Source organism: Garra rufa, unplaced genomic scaffold, assembly GCF_049309525.1.
Source record: "Garra rufa unplaced genomic scaffold, GarRuf1.0 hap1_unplaced_007, whole genome shotgun sequence".
In the NCBI taxonomy this organism is placed as follows: Eukaryota; Metazoa; Chordata; class Actinopteri; order Cypriniformes; family Cyprinidae; genus Garra; species Garra rufa.
The window spans coordinates 804,663-822,914 of NW_027394282.1; the positions used below are offsets into that span (position 1 = coordinate 804,663).

Genomic DNA, 18,252 nt, shown 5'->3' on the forward strand with positions numbered 1-18,252 from the left:
CTGACGTTACCGATGATTGGGCGATGCAAATGTTGGAGGCGTAACTATTAACGATCCCGGGACTGTTGCGTAACAGTTGGTGTTATGTTGGAATTGACATATAAATCTAGTGTTCTCAAAAGACCACCGAAAAATAGAAGATTTATCCTTATCCTTATATAGATTTATCCTTGATTTCCATAAGAAAGGTGCCCCAAATTGGTGGAAAATCACATCTCAACCATACGCTGTCCAAAGCATTGAACCGCCTTCACGCGGCAAGACAGAACATGTTGTTGGCCTGCACTGCTTGGTCAAACTGCGCTTCCCAAAAACACATTGGGTCAAAACTGACAGAAGAAAACTCTAAGCCTGCTCTAAGCCCTACCCACGGGACGGCTCGACAGTCTCGCACAACGCGAGAGCCTCCGTTTCGCCTGTGTCATTTGGGAGCCGATGAAAACTGCCTCCGACCCGGTGAAGGAAGCCACAACCAGCCCGGCTAGCTCAGTCTGTAGAGCATGAGACTCTTAATCTCAGGGTCATGGGTTCGAGCCCCACGTTGGGCGCCTCTGTTTGCTCTCTTTCTTCCCAACAGGGTGGCGGGCTCCAGCGTGCCAATTCGCCGCACAGGCTAAGTGGATTTTGCGAGCTCCGGAAACATCTTTCAAAACAGCCTGTTAGTACGTGCGATTCTAATCCCTAACCCTAACTTTTACAACCGTGATCCGGCGGCAGCAGACACACAACAGCTGTCTCTGTGGCGCTACCTGGAGCAGGATCGTCTGTTTCCGTGGCCATCTCCTCGTCCAATATGTAAACGAAATATATGATAACTTTTCAAAGTAATACATGTTTTCTACTTTCTTCCTCTCTGTTTACAATGTTCTCAATTGGTAACTCGTTACGTTTTCGTCCGTCTTTCATCCGTGTTTGGCGTTCACAAACTTTTGACTCATGAATTGCCCATAATGAAACACCGTTTAAATGTAATCTTACTCATTAAACTCTATTTACACGTTCTGAAGTTTGATTTAAATCAGAAGAAAACGTGTTTCAGCTGTAAGCGCAGTCATTCCTTATGACAATTTACCGTGTTTTTACTATAGTGAAAGCGTAGTAACCATTTTGTGTTTTTTGGCTGATCGATTACAACTGTATGAACACAGTCTTACTATAAATGAAAATCTGAATGAACAGCAACAACAAAAAACGTTGTGCTTGTGTTTATCGTCATTTACCATGGTTTTACTATAGGTCTTCCCTTCCGCAAGGCCAGCAGCCATTAGGTCCACCACCGCCTCAGGGATGGTCTTCCCTTCCGCCAGGCCAACAGTCATCGGCTCCACCACCGCAATCTCAGGATTGGTCTTCCCTTCCGCAAGGCCAGCAGCCATTAGGTCCACCACCGCCTCAGGGATGGTCTTCCCTTCCGCCAGGCCAACAGTCATCGGCTCCACCACCGCAATCTCAGGATTGGTCTTCCCTTCCGCAAGGCCAGCAGCCATCAGCTGCACCACCTCCTCAGAACCGACAGCGTGCTTGGCTTTGTCTTATAAAAATTATAAGTTTGTATTTATTATTATCATTATTATTTTTATTATTATTATTAATAGGATTATACTTCTTTTAAATTAGTATTTATATCTTATAACGATTATAAAAGTTTATATTATTATTATTATTATTATTAGTAGTAGTAGTAGTAGTAGTATAGTTCTTTACATTTGTATTGATGTCTTATAAAAATGATAAAGGTTATATAATTATAAAATAGTTTATATGTCTTTATAAAAGGTATATTATTATTCAGAGTATTATCATTGTTTACATTTTTTACATATAACTTTTCCATTGTATAAAGGTCAGATTTAAAGAGTGTTTTTTATTATGCAAGTTGTATTGTTACTAGGGCCGGGACTTTAACGCGTTAATTTAGATTAATTAATTACACAAAAATAACGCGTAAATTTTTTTTAACGCATTTTAATCGCACTTAATTTTGCACCGCGGAACGTTTCTCATTGGATGAGTTTCAGCGGCGGACCAATTATACTGGAGCACCAACTAACAGAATGCGTATATCACCGCAGGACATCGAGCCTCAAGTATCACCTCAATGCTTTTACAGAAGGTCTACCTATAGGGTACCTGAATTTCTGAAATGAAGGCTAGTATATTTCTGAATATCCCAGTGTTTCCCGTACCATCATCTCAGGGGGGCGCGTTTACAATGTCTCCTCCAAGAAAACACGGACTGGATCGCGGACTCCATTCATAAAAAACGAATTTACTATAGCGCGGAATGCCACGTAAATTCGTCGATTTTTTGATTGATAAATCAAAAGTTGGTCTGTCACTTAATTCAAATCGCGATATGGACTAATGTCTGAAAACTGAAATGCAAAAAGACCGTTTTAATATGAATCCTGCACTGTTTGCCTCTGTATGTTAGAATGGCAGAGACGCGTTTTTTTATACTGCACGCGTGATGCTCCCGTTAATTTTTGGCATTTGTATCTCACATGAACAGATAGACTCAATCTCCAAAGCTACAGTCAGTGTCACTTTTAACGTTTCATTTGAGAAAACTAGCATCATATCATACTTTACACACAGAAACTTCACGGCAACCTGTCAAAATAAAAGTACGGTTTAACATGAAACCGAACACTATTCCTATTTAAATAGACAAAAAACAATATATATGATAAAAAATAAATATAACAACAAGATTAACCACTTAATTGTAGAAAAAAATACTATGATTATTATTATGTATTGATTTTAACAGAAAACCTGTTTGTTTGCCAAAAATTAAAAAGGTTTATTTTTCATTTGATTAAAAATAAATAAATGTTTATGCTTTCATTTGATTATGAGAAAAATTAAAACACAAGAATTTATAAAAAAAAAAAAATAGCAAAAGATTGTAAAGCCCTATTGTTCAAAATGTTAAAATAGAGAGTTTTGGATTTATTTTTTAACTGAAATAAATGTTTTCGGTATGGGAAACGCTGTATCCTATTGCTACAGTTAATGGCAATATTGCACTGGTCTGTTGGACTTGGTTGAACAAAAATAAACAATATTTTGTTGCTTCAGTTTATGTGTTCAGTCATTATTCAATGGTAACTAAAAATCCATATGAAAAAACTTACTTCTCACTGTTCTCAGGTCAAATATTTATATGCGATTAAAATGCGATTAATTTCGATTAATTAATTACAAAGCCTCTGATTAATTAGATTAATTTTTTTAATCGAGTCCCGGCCCTAATTGTTACAGTTCTTTACATTTGTATTCATGTCTTATAAAAAATAATAGATTTTAGCTTTTGGAATAAACTATTTTTATTTAGTTTTTTTTATTTTATTTATAATTTTCATTTGTATATATTTTGTTCTTAATATTAAACTCTTTGTGGTAGTAAGATGATTATAAATGACAATTTCAGTTTGTTTATATATTCTTTTTTAATATTATATTTCTCCAATTCTGGGTATAAGATTTTTGAAAAGGAGCATATAATGCATATATAGAGTATAATTTGTCATATGTCAATATTTGAGCTTTTGAAATAAACCATATTTTTTTGGAAATATGTTTTTTATGTTTTATTATTTCAATATTACAAAATTGAATAGTTGTTTTGTAATTAGGTAAAATATGTAGAAATATGGACTTTTCTGTAATTTGTTAAAGTAAGTTAAAGGGTAAAAAAAGTGGGTAAATCCAATAAATTTTCCCTTTTTTTTCACTTCCCCTTTTTTTTTGTTCCTTTTCCCCCTGTTTTTTTTCACATTTTTTCTTTTCCCCCACCCATAGCGGTCCCTTTTGCCCTGTTTTAGGCTGGAGCGGTTAAGGCGATGGACTAGAAATCCATTGGGGTCTCCCCGCGCAGGTTCGAATCCTGCCGACTACGCTCTTCACCGGTGCTGAGGAGAAGAGGCTGGGCCCTTTTCTTCCGTGTCCCTAGCACGGATTTGTGTGCCCTCTCTCCACAGTAATAAAAAGCGATGCTAGCCCTTTTTTTTTCAATTCAGACGGCCGGCACCACTAGGTGTAAGCCACCTCCATTTTTCGTACGGGTGCGGTGCCAGTGAAACTATACCAACAACGCAGGCAGCAGAGGCTGGCTTTCGGGGTCAACAAAGAAGGCTCGAAGCGCACGAGTCACTGATAGGGCCAAAACAGCTGAAGCCATCTTTGTTTGAGCCCGTCCAGAGTTTTTCTCGCGTCATGGACGAGAGAGCGCTGTCTTTCCATGCTGGCTAAAGAAATTTGAAGCTGCGAAGCTGGAAGCGCAAAGGCTGCAAACACAGACCATGATGAGGCGCGCTTCGTTCCACTGCACGCTGGCGGGTGGCCAGATTGACTCTGCTCTTGACACTCTAGTGTAGCTCTGCTGTGAGCAGAGCCCCCAAAAATACAGGTCACTCGCAAAGGTTCCCCTCCACGGAAATCTTTAGTAAAAGGCAAAAGATTTATGCGCTGATGACGAGAAACTCGAGATGTGTCTCTATGCCCTTGGACCTGTGCGCTCACTGTGGTAAACCACTACGCTCACCAAGGGTAATCTAGGGTGCCGACACCTGACAACATGATTTTCGTCACCCCCCTCTCTCCAAATGGGAGAAGTAAAAGTTATGAAAGTCCCTTCCCTCACCCAGTATTCACAAACCCGATCAAGGTAATGTCATCTCTTTTTTCATGCCCCCGTATTAGAGGCCAAAAAAAATATTAAATGAAATAAAGCGGTCCAAATAATGACCCACTGTAATGTATAGCATTCAAGATATTGAGAGACTTTAGCTCGTGGCTGGTCAATCTGGTATTTCATGGAGTAGGGGCTCGTTTTGGCAAGTTGGGTGCAGTCGCGTGTGCTGGGAGCGAAGAACAGCAAGCGCAACTCTTTGTTAGTATGGTGGACAGTATCTCCCCCTGTCACGTGGAAGACCGGGGTTAGATTCCCCAACGAGGAGACATAGCTCTCTGCTGCTGTCGAACGACTCATCCAAAAGCTTTTGGCGCAGACAGAGGTCACAGAAGGAGTTCTGCTTCGAGGTCAACCGCAGCCGAAAACAACGCGTTGGCCGGGAATCGAACCCAGGTCAACTGCTTAGAAGGCAGCTATGCTCCCCACAATACCACCAACGCAGGCGCTCAGTGCAAGATTTAAGTGGTCAGAAAAGAATGCTCGAATCCGGGTCATGGCAGCCCTTTGTCGTTGAGCGACGGGGACGTCCAGCTTCTTTTTGCCAACTCACCCTTCAGTTGGATTTTGCGCCTGAAGCTCGGCGGCATCCTGTGCTGCCCGCCTCGAGACAAGGGAGCAGGCGGTCCATATGCACGGCGTAGTCGTGGCCGAGAGGTTAAGGCGATGGACTCGAAATCCATTGGGGTCTCCCCGCGCAGGTTCGAACCCTGCCGACTACGGTCGGGCATTCCCCCTTTTACCTTTAGCTTTTTGCGACGGTGGTTGGGCCTTCCAAGGCCTTTGGCCTTCGCTCTCTCTGACGTAATTGCGTGCGGCCTTTGTCCCGTAGCTCCTGTGGCAAGTGAGCTTCTGCCGGGCGGCTTGTGGAGAAAGTGTTCTTATATAAAAAGTAAGAAGCGTGCAAAAAACAAGAGCCTGGCTAGCTCAGTCGGTAGAGCATTAGACTTTTTTTTACTCTGAGGGTCCAGGGTTCAAGTCCTTGTTCCGGTGAAGGGCCATCTTCTTGTTGTCGCCCTCAGCTTGCAGTCGTGCCGGTCCAGCTCTGCCGTGAGGCGGCGTACGCTTAAAGATGTGACAGAGTTCACATAGAGTGTTTGCTATGCTGCCCCTTCATGAATTTTTCGTTGCTTGTGGTGGGCTGTTTATGCGCTGATGACGAGAAACTTGATATGTGTCTCTATGCCCTTGGACCTGTGCGCTCACTGTGGTAAACCACTACGCTCACCAAGGGTAATCTAGGCTGCCAACACCTGCCAACATGATTTTCGTCACCCCCCTCACTCTAAATGGGAGAAGTAAAAGTTACGAAAGTCCCTTCCCTCACCCAGTATTCACAAACCCGATCAAGGTAATGTCATCTCTTTTTTCATGCCCCCGTATTAGAGGCCAAAAAAAAATATTAAATGAAATAAATCGGTCCAAATAATGACCCTCTGTAATGTGTAGCATTCAAGATGTTGAGAGAGTTTAGCTCGTGGCGGGTCAATCTGGTATTTCATGGAGTAGGGGCTCATTTTGGCAAGTTGGGTGCAGTCGCGTGTGCTGAGAGCGAAGAACAGCAAGCGCAAATCTTCGTTAGTATTGTGGACAGTATCTCCCCCTGTCACGTGGAAGACCGGGGTTAGATTCCCCAAAGAGGAGACCTAGTTCTTTGCTGCTGTTGAACGACTCATCCAAAAGCTTTTGGTGCAGACAGAGGTCACAGAAGGAGTTCTGCTTCGAGGTCAACCGCAGCCAAAAACTGTGCGTTGGCCGGGAATCGAACCCGGGTCAACTTCTTGGAAGGCAGCTATGCTCACCACAATACCACCAACGCAGGCGCTCGGTGTCAGATTTAAGCGGTCAGATAAGAATGCTCGAATCCGGGTCATGGCAGCCCTTTGTCGTTGAGCGACGGGGACGTCCAGCTTCTTTTTGCCAACTCACCCTTCAGTTGGATTTTGCGCCTGAAGCTCGGCGGCATCCTGTGCTGCCCGCCTCGAGACGAGAGCAGGCGGTCCATATGCAGGCGTAGTCGTGGCCGAGAGGTTAAGGCGATGGACTTGAAATCCATTGGGGTCTCCCCGCGCAGGTTCGAACCCTGCCGACTACGGTCGGGCATTCCCCCTTTTGCCTTTAGCTTTTTGCGACGGTGGTTTGGCCTTCGCTCTCTCTGACGTAATTGCGTGCGGCCTTTGTCCCGTAGCTCCTGTGGCAAGTGAGCTTCTGCTGGGCGGCTTGTGGAGAAAGTATTCTTATATAAAAAGTAAGAGGCGCACAAAACACAAGAGCCTGGATAGCTCAGTCGGTAGAGCATCAGACTTTTAATCTGAGGATCCAGGGTTCAAGTCCCTGTTCGGGCGAAGGGCCATCTTCTTGTTGTCGCCCTCAGCTTGCAGTCGTGCCGGTCCAGGGGCCTCATGTATCAACGCTGCGTGCGCACAAAAACTTTGCGTACGCCAGATTTCACGCTCACGTTTGGATTTACTAACGATGAAATGAACGTGAGAATGTGCGTTGATCCACGCCAACTCCATGTCTGGCGTACGTGTATTTTTTTGTGCGTGTGTTTGTTTTATGTCCCTTGGCGACTCCTAGAGGCAATTATTTAAAATTGCACACTACAAAGTATCGCACCAACACATGTGGAAAACATTGCTATTAATTTATAATTGATAAAATGGGTTAATTGAGACAATATTTTTCTACCAGTTATGTGATTTAGAACATATAAAAGCATTTGCAAATGTATACATCCCTTAGTCTATGGCAATGGCAGTGTTGGCCTTATTGGAGGACATTGTCAATGGCCAAATCCGAAGGGAACGCGTTTTTAGGGATCTCAGTGATTTTCTGGCCCACGATGATGACTGGCTTATAAAATGTTTCAGATTTCCAAGAGCTATCCTCTTGGAGCTCTGTGCTGAGTTGGGTCCAAATTTGGAGACAGCGAGGAGCCACGCATTACCCGTTCCCTTACAGGTGCTGATAACGCTTGGTTCCAAAGGGAACTGGCAGACCGCTCGGGGTTAAGCCAGTCGTCTTTGAGCCTGCAATGCCAGCTGTATGGGACGGGATCATCCGCATGTCTAGCAGGTATATAAGATTTCCATACCATGCAGTTGACCAGCCAAACAAAGCGCAATTTGCAGCGATCACCGGTTATCCTAATGTAAGCGCAAGCGATCGACTGCACGGACATTGCTATAAAGGCGCCATCTGAAGAACAATTTGGATACGTGAATCGGAAACAGCTAAGTTTTACTTTATTTTATTTTATTGAGCGTAACTATTTAGCTGCATATCAGGAGACCGCGGTTATCCATTAAAGACGTGGCTGTTAACCCCCCTCAACAACCCACAAACTGACCAAGAGCGCAGATACAATGATGCCCATTCTCGCACTTGTAGAGCGGGCGATTGGGCAGCTGAAATGCCGGTGGCACCAGAGCCGTGCACAGACCTTTTGAGGGGCATATGCTGAAACTGAAAAAAAGGGCACCCCCCCCCCCCTTATATATATATATCTTATTTAAACTAATTCAAACAACACTGCGATCCACTGGGATGTCCCTCTCAATGGCTATATAGGCTATATAATATGATGAAATGTTAATAAATTACATCATGTAATTTACAAGCATCAGCAAATTCAGCAGATAACCATAAAATCTAAATAGAAATTTCTTATAAAATATTTTACCTAGCTGACAAGGATCACTCGGTTGCTTTGTGTCAAACTAAATCACATTATGTCAACATCACACCGTGTGGTGAGGCATTATATGAACCTTTATAGACATAGGCCTACTATTGTTTATTTCATAAAGACAACGTTGCACTTATTCAAACAAGATATTTTACCGTTACAAGACAACGATGTTCATCTGCTTGCGCTCTATGACTCTGACTGATGCGCTGAAACGTAGGCTAAGTCGCCGCTGTTCTCCACCTGCACCTTTACATCGGACCATTTCTTTTTTAATTCGTTCACAGTGCGATGTTCAAACCCCACTGCGTTAACCGCGTCAGCTAAAGTCTCCCTTTTTTTTTTTTTTTTTACAAACTTGCAAATAACAGTTTTTCTCCGGTCTACCGGTGAGGAGCACCTTCAAATCACATTCTGTTAAGTTTCTCTTGCTTGCTTTTTCGTTTGGTTTTGCCAAAGTGGAGTCATTACCATATTAATACGGGGGAGGAGGCAGGGAGGGGTTTTGCGCTCGTGCATGTGCACTCAATTTCACGTTAATTCAGATGTACAAAGAGAAATGCGTGGAATTCCGCGTACGCAGTGTTTCATACATCTGATTTTTTTACTGCGTACGCACATTTACAGCTTTGTCCGTACGCTATGTTTTAGTAATAATTCAACGCAAGTCTTTGTACATGAGGCCCCAGCTCTGCCGTGTGGCGGCGTACGCTTAAAGATCTGATAGAGTTCACATAGAGTGTTTGCTATGCTGCCCCTTCATGAATGTTTCGTTGCTTGTGGTGGGCTGTTTTCCCCTTTAGGAGTTTTATGCTAGGCGATTTCAGTAAAGCGGTAGCCAGTTCATTGTTTTTTCAGCCAACTTTGAGGTTGACAACGGGACAGAGGACATCAGGGCCGCCGCAGTCGTGGCCGAGTGGTTAAGGCGATGGACTAGAAATCCATTGGGGTTTCCCCGAGCAGGTTTGAATCCTGCCGATTACGCTCTTCGCCGGTGCTGAGGAGAAGTGGCTGGGCCCTTTTCTTCCGTGTCCCTAGCACGGATTTGTGTGCCCTCTCTCCACAGTAATAAAAAGCGCCGCTAGTCCTTTTTTTTTTTCAATTCGGACGGCCGGCACCACCAGATGTGAGCCAGTGGGGCGCCGTGATCGTATAGTGGAGAGTACTCTGCGTTGTGGCCGCAGCGAATCCGGGACACGGCAGGCTTTTTGTTCACTGAGCTCCTTTCTCCCACCTCCATTTTTCGTACGGGTGCGGTGCCAGTTAAACTATACCAACAACGCAGGCAGCAGAGGCTGGCTTTCAGGGTCAACAAAGAAGGATCGAAGCGCACGAGTCACTGATAGGGCCAAAAGAGCTAAAAGCCATCTTTGTTTGAGCCCGTCCAGAGTTTTTCTCGCGTCATGGACGAGAGAGCGCTGTCTTTCCATGCTGGCTTAAGAAATTTGAAGCTGCGAAGCTGGAAGCGCAAAGGCTGCAAACACAGACCATGACGAGGCGCGCTTTGTTCCACTGCACGCTGGCGGGTGGCCAGATTGACTCTGCTCTTGACACTCTAGTGTAGCTCTGCTGTGAGCAGAGCCCCCAAAAATACAGGTCACTCGCAAAGGTTCCCCTCCACGGAAATCTTTAGTAAAAAGCGAAAGATTTATGCGCTGATGACGAGAAACTCGAGATGTGTCTCTATGCCCTTGGACCTTTGCGCTCACTGTGGTAAACCACTACGCTCACCAAGGGTAATCTAGGGTGCCGACACCTCACAACATGATTTTCGTCACCCCCCTCACTCCAAATGGGAGAAGTAAAAGTTATGAAAGTCCCTTCCCTCACCCAGTATTCACAAACCAGATCAAGGTAATGTCATCTCTTTTTTCATGCCCCCGTATTAGAGGCCAAAAAAAATATTAAATGAAATAAAGCGGTCCAAATAATGACCCACTGTAATGTGTAGCATTCAAGATATTGAGAGACTTTAGCTCGTGGCTGGTCAATCTGGTATTTCATGGAGTAGGGGCTCGTTTTGGCAAGTTGGGTGCAGTCGCGTGTGCTGGGAGCGAAGAACAGCAAGCGCAACTCTTTGTTAGTATGGTGGACAGTATCTCCCCCTGTCACGTGGAAGACCGGGGTTAGATTCCCCAACGAGGAGACCTAGCTCTCTGCTGCTGTCGAACGACTCATCCAAAAGCTTTTGGTGCAGACAGAGGTCACAGAAGGAGTTCTGCTTCGAGGTCAACCGCAGCCGAAAACAACGCGTTGGCCGGGAATCGAACCCAGGTCAACTGCTTAGAAGGCAGCTATGCTCCCCACAATACCACCAACGCAGGCGCTCAGTGCAAGATTTAAGTGGTCAGAAAAGAATGCTCGAATCCGGGTCATGGCAGCCCTTTGTCGTTGAGCGACGGGGACGTCCAGCTTCTTTTTGCCAACTCACCCTTCAGTTGGATTTTGCGCCTGAAGCTCGGCGGCATCCTGTGCTGCCCGCCTCGAGACAAGGGAGCAGGCGGTCCATATGCACGGCGTAGTCGTGGCCGAGAGGTTAAGGCGATGGACTCGAAATCCATTGGGGTCTCCCCGCGCAGGTTCGAACCCTGCCGACTACGGTCCGGCATTCCCCCTTTTACCTTTAGCTTTTTGCGACGGTGGTTGGGCCTTCCAAGGCCTTTGGCCTTCGCTCTCTCTGACGTAATTGCGTGCGGCCTTTGTCCCGTAGCTCCTGTGGCAAGTGAGCTTCTGCCGGGCGGCTTGTGGAGAAAGTGTTCTTATATAAAAAGTAAGAAGCGCGCAAAAAACAAGAGCCTGGCTAGCTCAGTCGGTAGAGCATTAGACTTTTTTTTACTCTGAGGGTCCAGGGTTCAAGTCCTTGTTCCGGTGAAGGGCCATCTTCTTGTTGTCGCCCTCAGCTTGCAGTCGTGCCGGTCCAGCTCTGCCGTGAGGCGGCGTACGCTTAAAGATGTGACAGAGTTCACATAGAGTGTTTGCTATGCTGCCCCTTCATGAATTTTTCGTTGCTTGTGGTGGGCTGTTTATGCGCTGATGACGAGAAACTTGATATGTGTCTCTATGCCCTTGGACCTGTGCGCTCACTGTGGTAAACCACTACGCTCACCAAGGGTAATCTAGGCTGCCAACACCTGCCAACATGATTTTCGTCACCCCCCTCACTCCAAATGGGAGAAGTAAAAGTTACGAAAGTCCCTTCCCTCACCCAGTATTCACAAACCCGATCAAGGTAATGTCATCTCTTTTTTCATGCCCCCGTATTAGAGGCCAAAAAAAAATATTAAATGAAATAAATCGGTCCAAATAATGACCCTCTGTAATGTGTAGCATTCAAGATGTTGAGAGAGTTTAGCTCGTGGCGGGTCAATCTGGTATTTCATGGAGTAGGGGCTCATTTTGGCAAGTTGGGTGCAGTCGCGTGTGCTGAGAGCGAAGAACAGCAAGCGCAAATCTTCGTTAGTATAGTGGACAGTATCTCCCCCTGTCACGTGGAAGACCGGGGTTAGATTCCCCAAAGAGGAGACCTAGTTCTTTGCTGCTGTTGAACGACTCATCCAAAAGCTTTTGGTGCAGACAGAGGTCACAGAAGGAGTTCTGCTTCGAGGTCAACCGCAGCCAAAAACTGTGCGTTGGCCGGGAATCGAACCCGGGTCAACTTCTTGGAAGGCAGCTATGCTCACCACAATACCACCAACGCAGGCGCTCGGTGTCAGATTTAAGCGGTCAGATAAGAATGCTCGAATCCGGGTCATGGCAGCCCTTTGTCGTTGAGCGACGGGGACGTCCAGCTTCTTTTTGCCAACTCACCCTTCAGTTGGATTTTGCGCCTGAAGCTCGGCGGCATCCTGTGCTGCCCGCCTCGAGACGAGAGCAGGCGGTCCACATGCAGGCGTAGTCGTGGCCGAGAGGTTAAGGCGATGGACTTGAAATCCATTGGGGTCTCCCCGCGCAGGTTCGAACCCTGCCGACTACGGTCGGGCATTCCCCCTTTTGCCTTTAGCTTTTTGCGACGGTGGTTTGGCCTTCGCTCTCTCTGACGTAATTGCGTGCGGCCTTTGTCCCGTAGCTCCTGTGGCAAGTGAGCTTCTGCTGGGCGGCTTGTGGAGAAAGTATTCTTATATAAAAAGTAAGAGGCGCACAAAACACAAGAGCCTGGATAGCTCAGTCGGTAGAGCATCAGACTTTTAATCTGAGGATCCAGGGTTCAAGTCCCTGTTCGGGCGAAGGGCCATCTTCTTGTTGTCGCCCTCAGCTTGCAGTCGTGCCGGTCCAGGGGCCTCATGTATCAACGCTGCGTACGCACAAAAACTTTGCGTACGCCAGATTTCACGCTCACGTTTGGATTTACTAACGATGAAATGAACGTGAGAATGTGCGTTGATCCACGCCAACTCCATGTCTGGCGTACGTGTATTTTTTTGTGCGTGTGTTTGTTTTATGTCCCTTGGCGACTCCTAGAGGCAATTATTTAAAATTGCACACTACAAAGTATCGCACCAACACATGTGGAAAACATTGCTATTAATTTATAATTGATAAAATGGGTTAATTGAGACAATATTTTTCTACCAGTTATGTGATTTAGAACATATAAAAGCATTTGCAAATGTATACATCCCTTAGTCTATGGCAATGGCAGTGTTGGCCTTATTGGAGGACATTGTCAATGGCCAAATCCGAAGGGAACGCGTTTTTAGGGATCTCAGTGATTTTCTGGCCCACGATGATGACTGGCTTATAAAATGTTTCAGATTTCCAAGAGCTATCCTCTTGGAGCTCTGTGCTGAGTTGGGTCCAAATTTGGAGACAGCGAGGAGCCACGCAATACCCGTTCCCTTACAGGTGCTGATAACGCTTGGTTCCAAAGGGAACTGGCAGACCGCTCGGGGTTAAGCCAGTCGTCTTTGAGCCCTGCAATGCCAGCTGTATGGGACGGGATCATCCGCATGTCTAGCAGGTATATAAGATTTCCATACCATGCAGTTGACCAGCCAAACAAAGCGCAATTTGCAGCGATCACCGGTTATCCTAATGTAAGCGCAAGCGATCGACTGCACGGACATTGCTATAAAGGCGCCATCTGAAGAACAATTTGGATACGTGAATCGGAAACAGCTAAGTTTTACTTTATTTTATTTTATTGAGCGTAACTATTTAACTGCATATCAGGAGACCGCGGTTATCCATTAAAGACGTGGCTGTTAACCCCCCTCAACAACCCACAAACTGACCAAGAGCGCAGATACAATGATGCCCATTCTCGCACTTGTAGAGCGGGCGATTGGGCAGCTGAAATGCCGGTGGCACCAGAGCCGTGCACAGACCTTTTGAGGGGCATATGCTGAAACTGAAAAAAAGGGCACCCCCCCCCCTTATATATATATATCTTATTTAAACTAATTCAAACAACACTGCGATCCACTGGGATGTCCCTCTCAATGGCTATATAGGCTATATAATATGATGAAATGTTAATAAATTACATCATGTAATTTACAAGCATCAGCAAATTCAGCAGATAACCATAAAATCTAAATAGAAATTTCTTATAAAATATTTTACCTAGCTGACAAGGATCACTCGGTTGCTTTGTGTCAAACTAAATCACATTATGTCAACATCACACCGTGTGGTGAGGCATTATATGAACCTTTATAGACATAGGCCTACTATTGTTTATTTCATAAAGACAACGTTGCACTTATTCAAACAAGATATTTTACCGTTACAAGACAACGATGTTCATCTGCTTGCGCTCTATGACTCTGACTGATGCGCTGAAACGTAGGCTAAGTCGCCGCTGTTCTCCACCTGCACCTTTACATCGGACCATTTCTTTTTTAATTCGTTCACAGTGCGATGTTCAAACCCCACTGCGTTAACCGCGTCAGCTAAAGTCTCCCTTTTTTTTTTTTTTTTTACAAACTTGCAAATAACAGTTTTTCTCCGGTCTACCGGTGAGGAGCACCTTCAAATCACATTCTGTTAAGTTTCTCTTGCTTGCTTTTTCGTTTGGTTTTGCCAAAGTGGAGTCATTACCATATTAATACGGGGGAGGAGGCAGGGAGGGGTTTTGCGCTCGTGCATGTGCACTCAATTTCACGTTAATTCAGATGTACAAAGAGAAATGCGTGGAATTCCGCGTACGCAGTGTTTCATACATCTGATTTTTTTACTGCGTACGCACATTTACAGCTTTGTCCGTACGCTATGTTTTAGTAATAATTCAACGCAAGTCTTTGTACATGAGGCCCCAGCTCTGCCGTGTGGCGGCGTACGCTTAAAGATCTGATAGAGTTCACATAGAGTGTTTGCTATGCTGCCCCTTCATGAATGTTTCGTTGCTTGTGGTGGGCTGTTTTCCCCTTTAGGAGTTTTATGCTAGGCGATTTCAGTAAAGCGGTAGCCAGTTCATTGTTTTTTCAGCCAACTTTGAGGTTGACAACGGGACAGAGGACATCAGGGCCGCCGCAGTCGTGGCCGAGTGGTTAAGGTGATGGACTAGAAATCCATTGGGGTCTCCCCGAGCAGGTTTGAATCCTGCCGATTACGCTCTTCGCCGGTGCTGAGGAGAAGTGGCTGGGCCCTTTTCTTCCGTGTCCCTAGCACGGATTTGTGTGCCCTCTCTCCACAGTAATAAAAAGCGCTGCTAGTCCTTTTTTTTTTTCAATTCGGACGGCCGGCACCACCAGATGTGAGCCAGTGGGGCGCCGTGATCGTATAGTGGAGAGTACTCTGCGTTGTGGCCGCAGCGAATCCGGGACACGGCAGGCTTTTTGTTCACTGAGCTCCTTTCTCCCACCTCCATTTTTCGTACGGGTGCGGTGCCAGTTAAACTATACCAACAACGCAGGCAGCAGAGGCTGGCTTTCAGGGTCAACAAAGAAGGATCGAAGCGCACGAGTCACTGATAGGGCCAAAAGAGCTAAAAGCCATCTTTGTTTGAGCCCGTCCAGAGTTTTTCTCGCGTCATGGACGAGAGAGCGCTGTCTTTCCATGCTGGCTTAAGAAATTTGAAGCTGCGAAGCTGGAAGCGCAAAGGCTGCAAACACAGACCATGACGAGGCGCGCTTTGTTCCACTGCACGCTGGCGGGTGGCCAGATTGACTCTGCTCTTGACACTCTAGTGTAGCTCTGCTGTGAGCAGAGCCCCCAAAAATACAGGTCACTCGCAAAGGTTCCCCTCCACGGAAATCTTTAGTAAAAAGCGAAAGATTTATGCGCTGATGACGAGAAACTCGAGATGTGTCTCTATGCCCTTGGACCTTTGCGCTCACTGTGGTAAACCACTACGCTCACCAAGGGTAATCTAGGGTGCCGACACCTCACAACATGATTTTCGTCACCCCCCTCACTCCAAATGGGAGAAGTAAAAGTTATGAAAGTCCCTTCCCTCACCCAGTATTCACAAACCAGATCAAGGTAATGTCATCTCTTTTTTCATGCCCCCGTATTAGAGGCCAAAAAAAATATTAAATGAAATAAAGCGGTCCAAATAATGACCCACTGTAATGTGTAGCATTCAAGATATTGAGAGACTTTAGCTCGTGGCTGGTCAATCTGGTATTTCATGGAGTAGGGGCTCGTTTTGGCAAGTTGGGTGCAGTCGCGTGTGCTGGGAGCGAAGAACAGCAAGCGCAACTCTTTGTTAGTATGGTGGACAGTATCTCCCCCTGTCACGTGGAAGACCGGGGTTAGATTCCCCAACGAGGAGACCTAGCTCTCTGCTGCTGTCGAACGACTCATCCAAAAGCTTTTGGTGCAGACAGAGGTCACAGAAGGAGTTCTGCTTCGAGGTCAACCGCAGCCGAAAACAACGCGTTGGCCGGGAATCGAACCCAGGTTAACTGCTTAGAAGGCAGCTATGCTCCCCACAATACCACCAACGCAGGCGCTCAGTGCAAGATTTAAGTGGTCAGAAAAGAATGCTCGAATCCGGGTCATGGCAGCCCTTTGTCGTTGAGCGACGGGGACGTCCAGCTTCTTTTTGCCAACTCACCCTTCAGTTGGATTTTGCGCCTGAAGCTCGGCGGCATCCTGTGCTGCCCGCCTCGAGACAAGGGAGCAGGCGGTCCATATGCACGGCGTAGTCGTGGCCGAGAGGTTAAGGCGATGGACTCGAAATCCATTGGGGTCTCCCCGCGCAGGTTCGAACCCTGCCGACTACGGTCGGGCATTCCCCCTTTTACCTTTAGCTTTTTGCGACGGTGGTTGGGCCTTCCAAGGCCTTTGGCCTTCGCTCTCTCTGACGTAATTGCGTGCGGCCTTTGTCCCGTAGCTCCTGTGGCAAGTGAGCTTCTGCTGGGCGGCTTGTGGAGAAAGTATTCTTATATAAAAAGTAAGAGGCGCACAAAACACAAGAGCCTGGATAGCTCAGTCGGTAGAGCATCAGACTTTTAATCTGAGGATCCAGGGTTCAAGTCCCTGTTCGGGCGAAGGGCCATCTTCTTGTTGTCGCCCTCAGCTTGCAGTCGTGCCGGTCCAGGGGCCTCATGTATCAACGCTGCGTACGCACAAAAACTTTGCGTACGCCAGATTTCACGCTCACGTTTGGATTTACTAACGATGAAATGAACGTGAGAATGTGCGTTGATCCACGCCAACTCCATGTCTGGCGTACGTGTATTTTTTTGTGCGTGTGTTTGTTTTATGTCCCTTGGCGACTCCTAGAGGCAATTATTTAAAATTGCACACTACAAAGTATCGCACCAACACATGTGGAAAACATTGCTATTAATTTATAATTGATAAAATGGGTTAATTGAGACAATATTTTTCTACCAGTTATGTGATTTAGAACATATAAAAGCATTTGCAAATGTATACATCCCTTAGTCTATGGCAATGGCAGTGTTGGCCTTATTGGAGGACATTGTCAATGGCCAAATCCGAAGGGAACGCGTTTTTAGGGATCTCAGTGATTTTCTGGCCCACGATGATGACTGGCTTATAAAATGTTTCAGATTTCCCAGAGCTATCCTCTTGGAGCTCTGTGCTGAGTTGGGTCCAAATTTGGAGACAGCGAGGAGCCACGCATTACCCGTTCCCTTACAGGTGCTGATAACGCTTGGTTCCAAAGGGAACTGGCAGACCGCTCGGGGTTAAGCCAGTCGTCTTTGAGCCCTGCAATGCCAGCTGTATGGGACGGGATCATCCGCATGTCTAGCAGGTATATAAGATTTCCATACCATGCAGTTGACCAGCCAAACAAAGCGCAATTTGCAGCGATCACCGGTTATCCTAATGTAAGCGCAAGCGATCGACTGCACGGACATTGCTATAAAGGCGCCATCTGAAGAACAATTTGGATACGTGAATCGGAAACAGCTAAGTTTTACTTTATTTTATTTTATTGAGCGTAACTATTTAACTGCATATCAGGAGACCGCGGTTATCCATTAAAGACGTGGCTGTTAACCCCCCTCAACAACCCACAAACTGACCAAGAGCGCAGATACAATGATGCCCATTCTCGCACTTGTAGAGCGGGCGATTGGGCAGCTGAAATGCCGGTGGCACCAGAGCCGTGCACAGACCTTTTGAGGGGCATATGCTGAAACTGAAAAAAAGGGCACCCCCCCCCCCCTTATATATATATATCTTATTTAAACTAATTCAAACAACACTGCGATCCACTGGGATGTCCCTCTCAATGGCTATATAGGCTATATAATATGATGAAATGTTAATAAATTACATCATGTAATTTACAAGCATCAGCAAATTCAGCAGATAACCATAAAATCTAAATAGAAATTTCTTATAAAATATTTTACCTAGCTGACAAGGATCACTCGGTTGCTTTGTGTCAAACTAAATCACATTATGTCAACATCACACCGTGTGGTGAGGCATTATATGAACC

General features: G+C 45.8%; 11 non-coding genes across 11 annotated transcripts; 6 read left to right on the plus strand and 5 right to left on the minus strand.

Moving 5' to 3' along the window:
* Positions 1–4,380: 4,380 nt before the first annotated feature.
* On the minus strand, positions 4,381–4,495 carry LOC141313492 (U5 spliceosomal RNA). Its single transcript, XR_012349564.1, has one exon. It is a non-coding gene; the product is annotated as a U5 spliceosomal RNA (small nuclear RNA).
* Positions 4,496–5,067: 572 nt separating this feature from the next.
* trnar-ucu (transfer RNA arginine (anticodon UCU)) lies at positions 5,068–5,139 on the minus strand. The gene has a single exon. It is a non-coding gene; the product is annotated as a tRNA-Arg (tRNA).
* A 197-nt stretch (positions 5,140–5,336) lies between these two features.
* On the plus strand, positions 5,337–5,418 carry trnas-cga (transfer RNA serine (anticodon CGA)). The gene has a single exon. It is a non-coding gene; the product is annotated as a tRNA-Ser (tRNA).
* Positions 5,419–6,709: 1,291 nt separating this feature from the next.
* Positions 6,710–6,791, plus strand: trnas-uga (transfer RNA serine (anticodon UGA)). The gene has a single exon. It is a non-coding gene; the product is annotated as a tRNA-Ser (tRNA).
* A 3,158-nt stretch (positions 6,792–9,949) lies between these two features.
* LOC141313498 (U5 spliceosomal RNA) lies at positions 9,950–10,064 on the minus strand. Its single transcript, XR_012349571.1, has one exon. It is a non-coding gene; the product is annotated as a U5 spliceosomal RNA (small nuclear RNA).
* A 572-nt stretch (positions 10,065–10,636) lies between these two features.
* trnar-ucu (transfer RNA arginine (anticodon UCU)) lies at positions 10,637–10,708 on the minus strand. The gene has a single exon. It is a non-coding gene; the product is annotated as a tRNA-Arg (tRNA).
* A 197-nt stretch (positions 10,709–10,905) lies between these two features.
* trnas-cga (transfer RNA serine (anticodon CGA)) lies at positions 10,906–10,987 on the plus strand. Its single transcript has one exon. It is a non-coding gene; the product is annotated as a tRNA-Ser (tRNA).
* Positions 10,988–12,278: 1,291 nt separating this feature from the next.
* trnas-uga (transfer RNA serine (anticodon UGA)) lies at positions 12,279–12,360 on the plus strand. Its single transcript has one exon. It is a non-coding gene; the product is annotated as a tRNA-Ser (tRNA).
* A 3,157-nt stretch (positions 12,361–15,517) lies between these two features.
* On the minus strand, positions 15,518–15,632 carry LOC141313500 (U5 spliceosomal RNA). The gene has a single exon (XR_012349572.1). It is a non-coding gene; the product is annotated as a U5 spliceosomal RNA (small nuclear RNA).
* Positions 15,633–16,473: 841 nt separating this feature from the next.
* Positions 16,474–16,555, plus strand: trnas-cga (transfer RNA serine (anticodon CGA)). Its single transcript has one exon. It is a non-coding gene; the product is annotated as a tRNA-Ser (tRNA).
* A 194-nt stretch (positions 16,556–16,749) lies between these two features.
* Positions 16,750–16,822, plus strand: trnak-uuu (transfer RNA lysine (anticodon UUU)). The gene has a single exon. It is a non-coding gene; the product is annotated as a tRNA-Lys (tRNA).
* Positions 16,823–18,252: the final 1,430 nt, after the last annotated feature.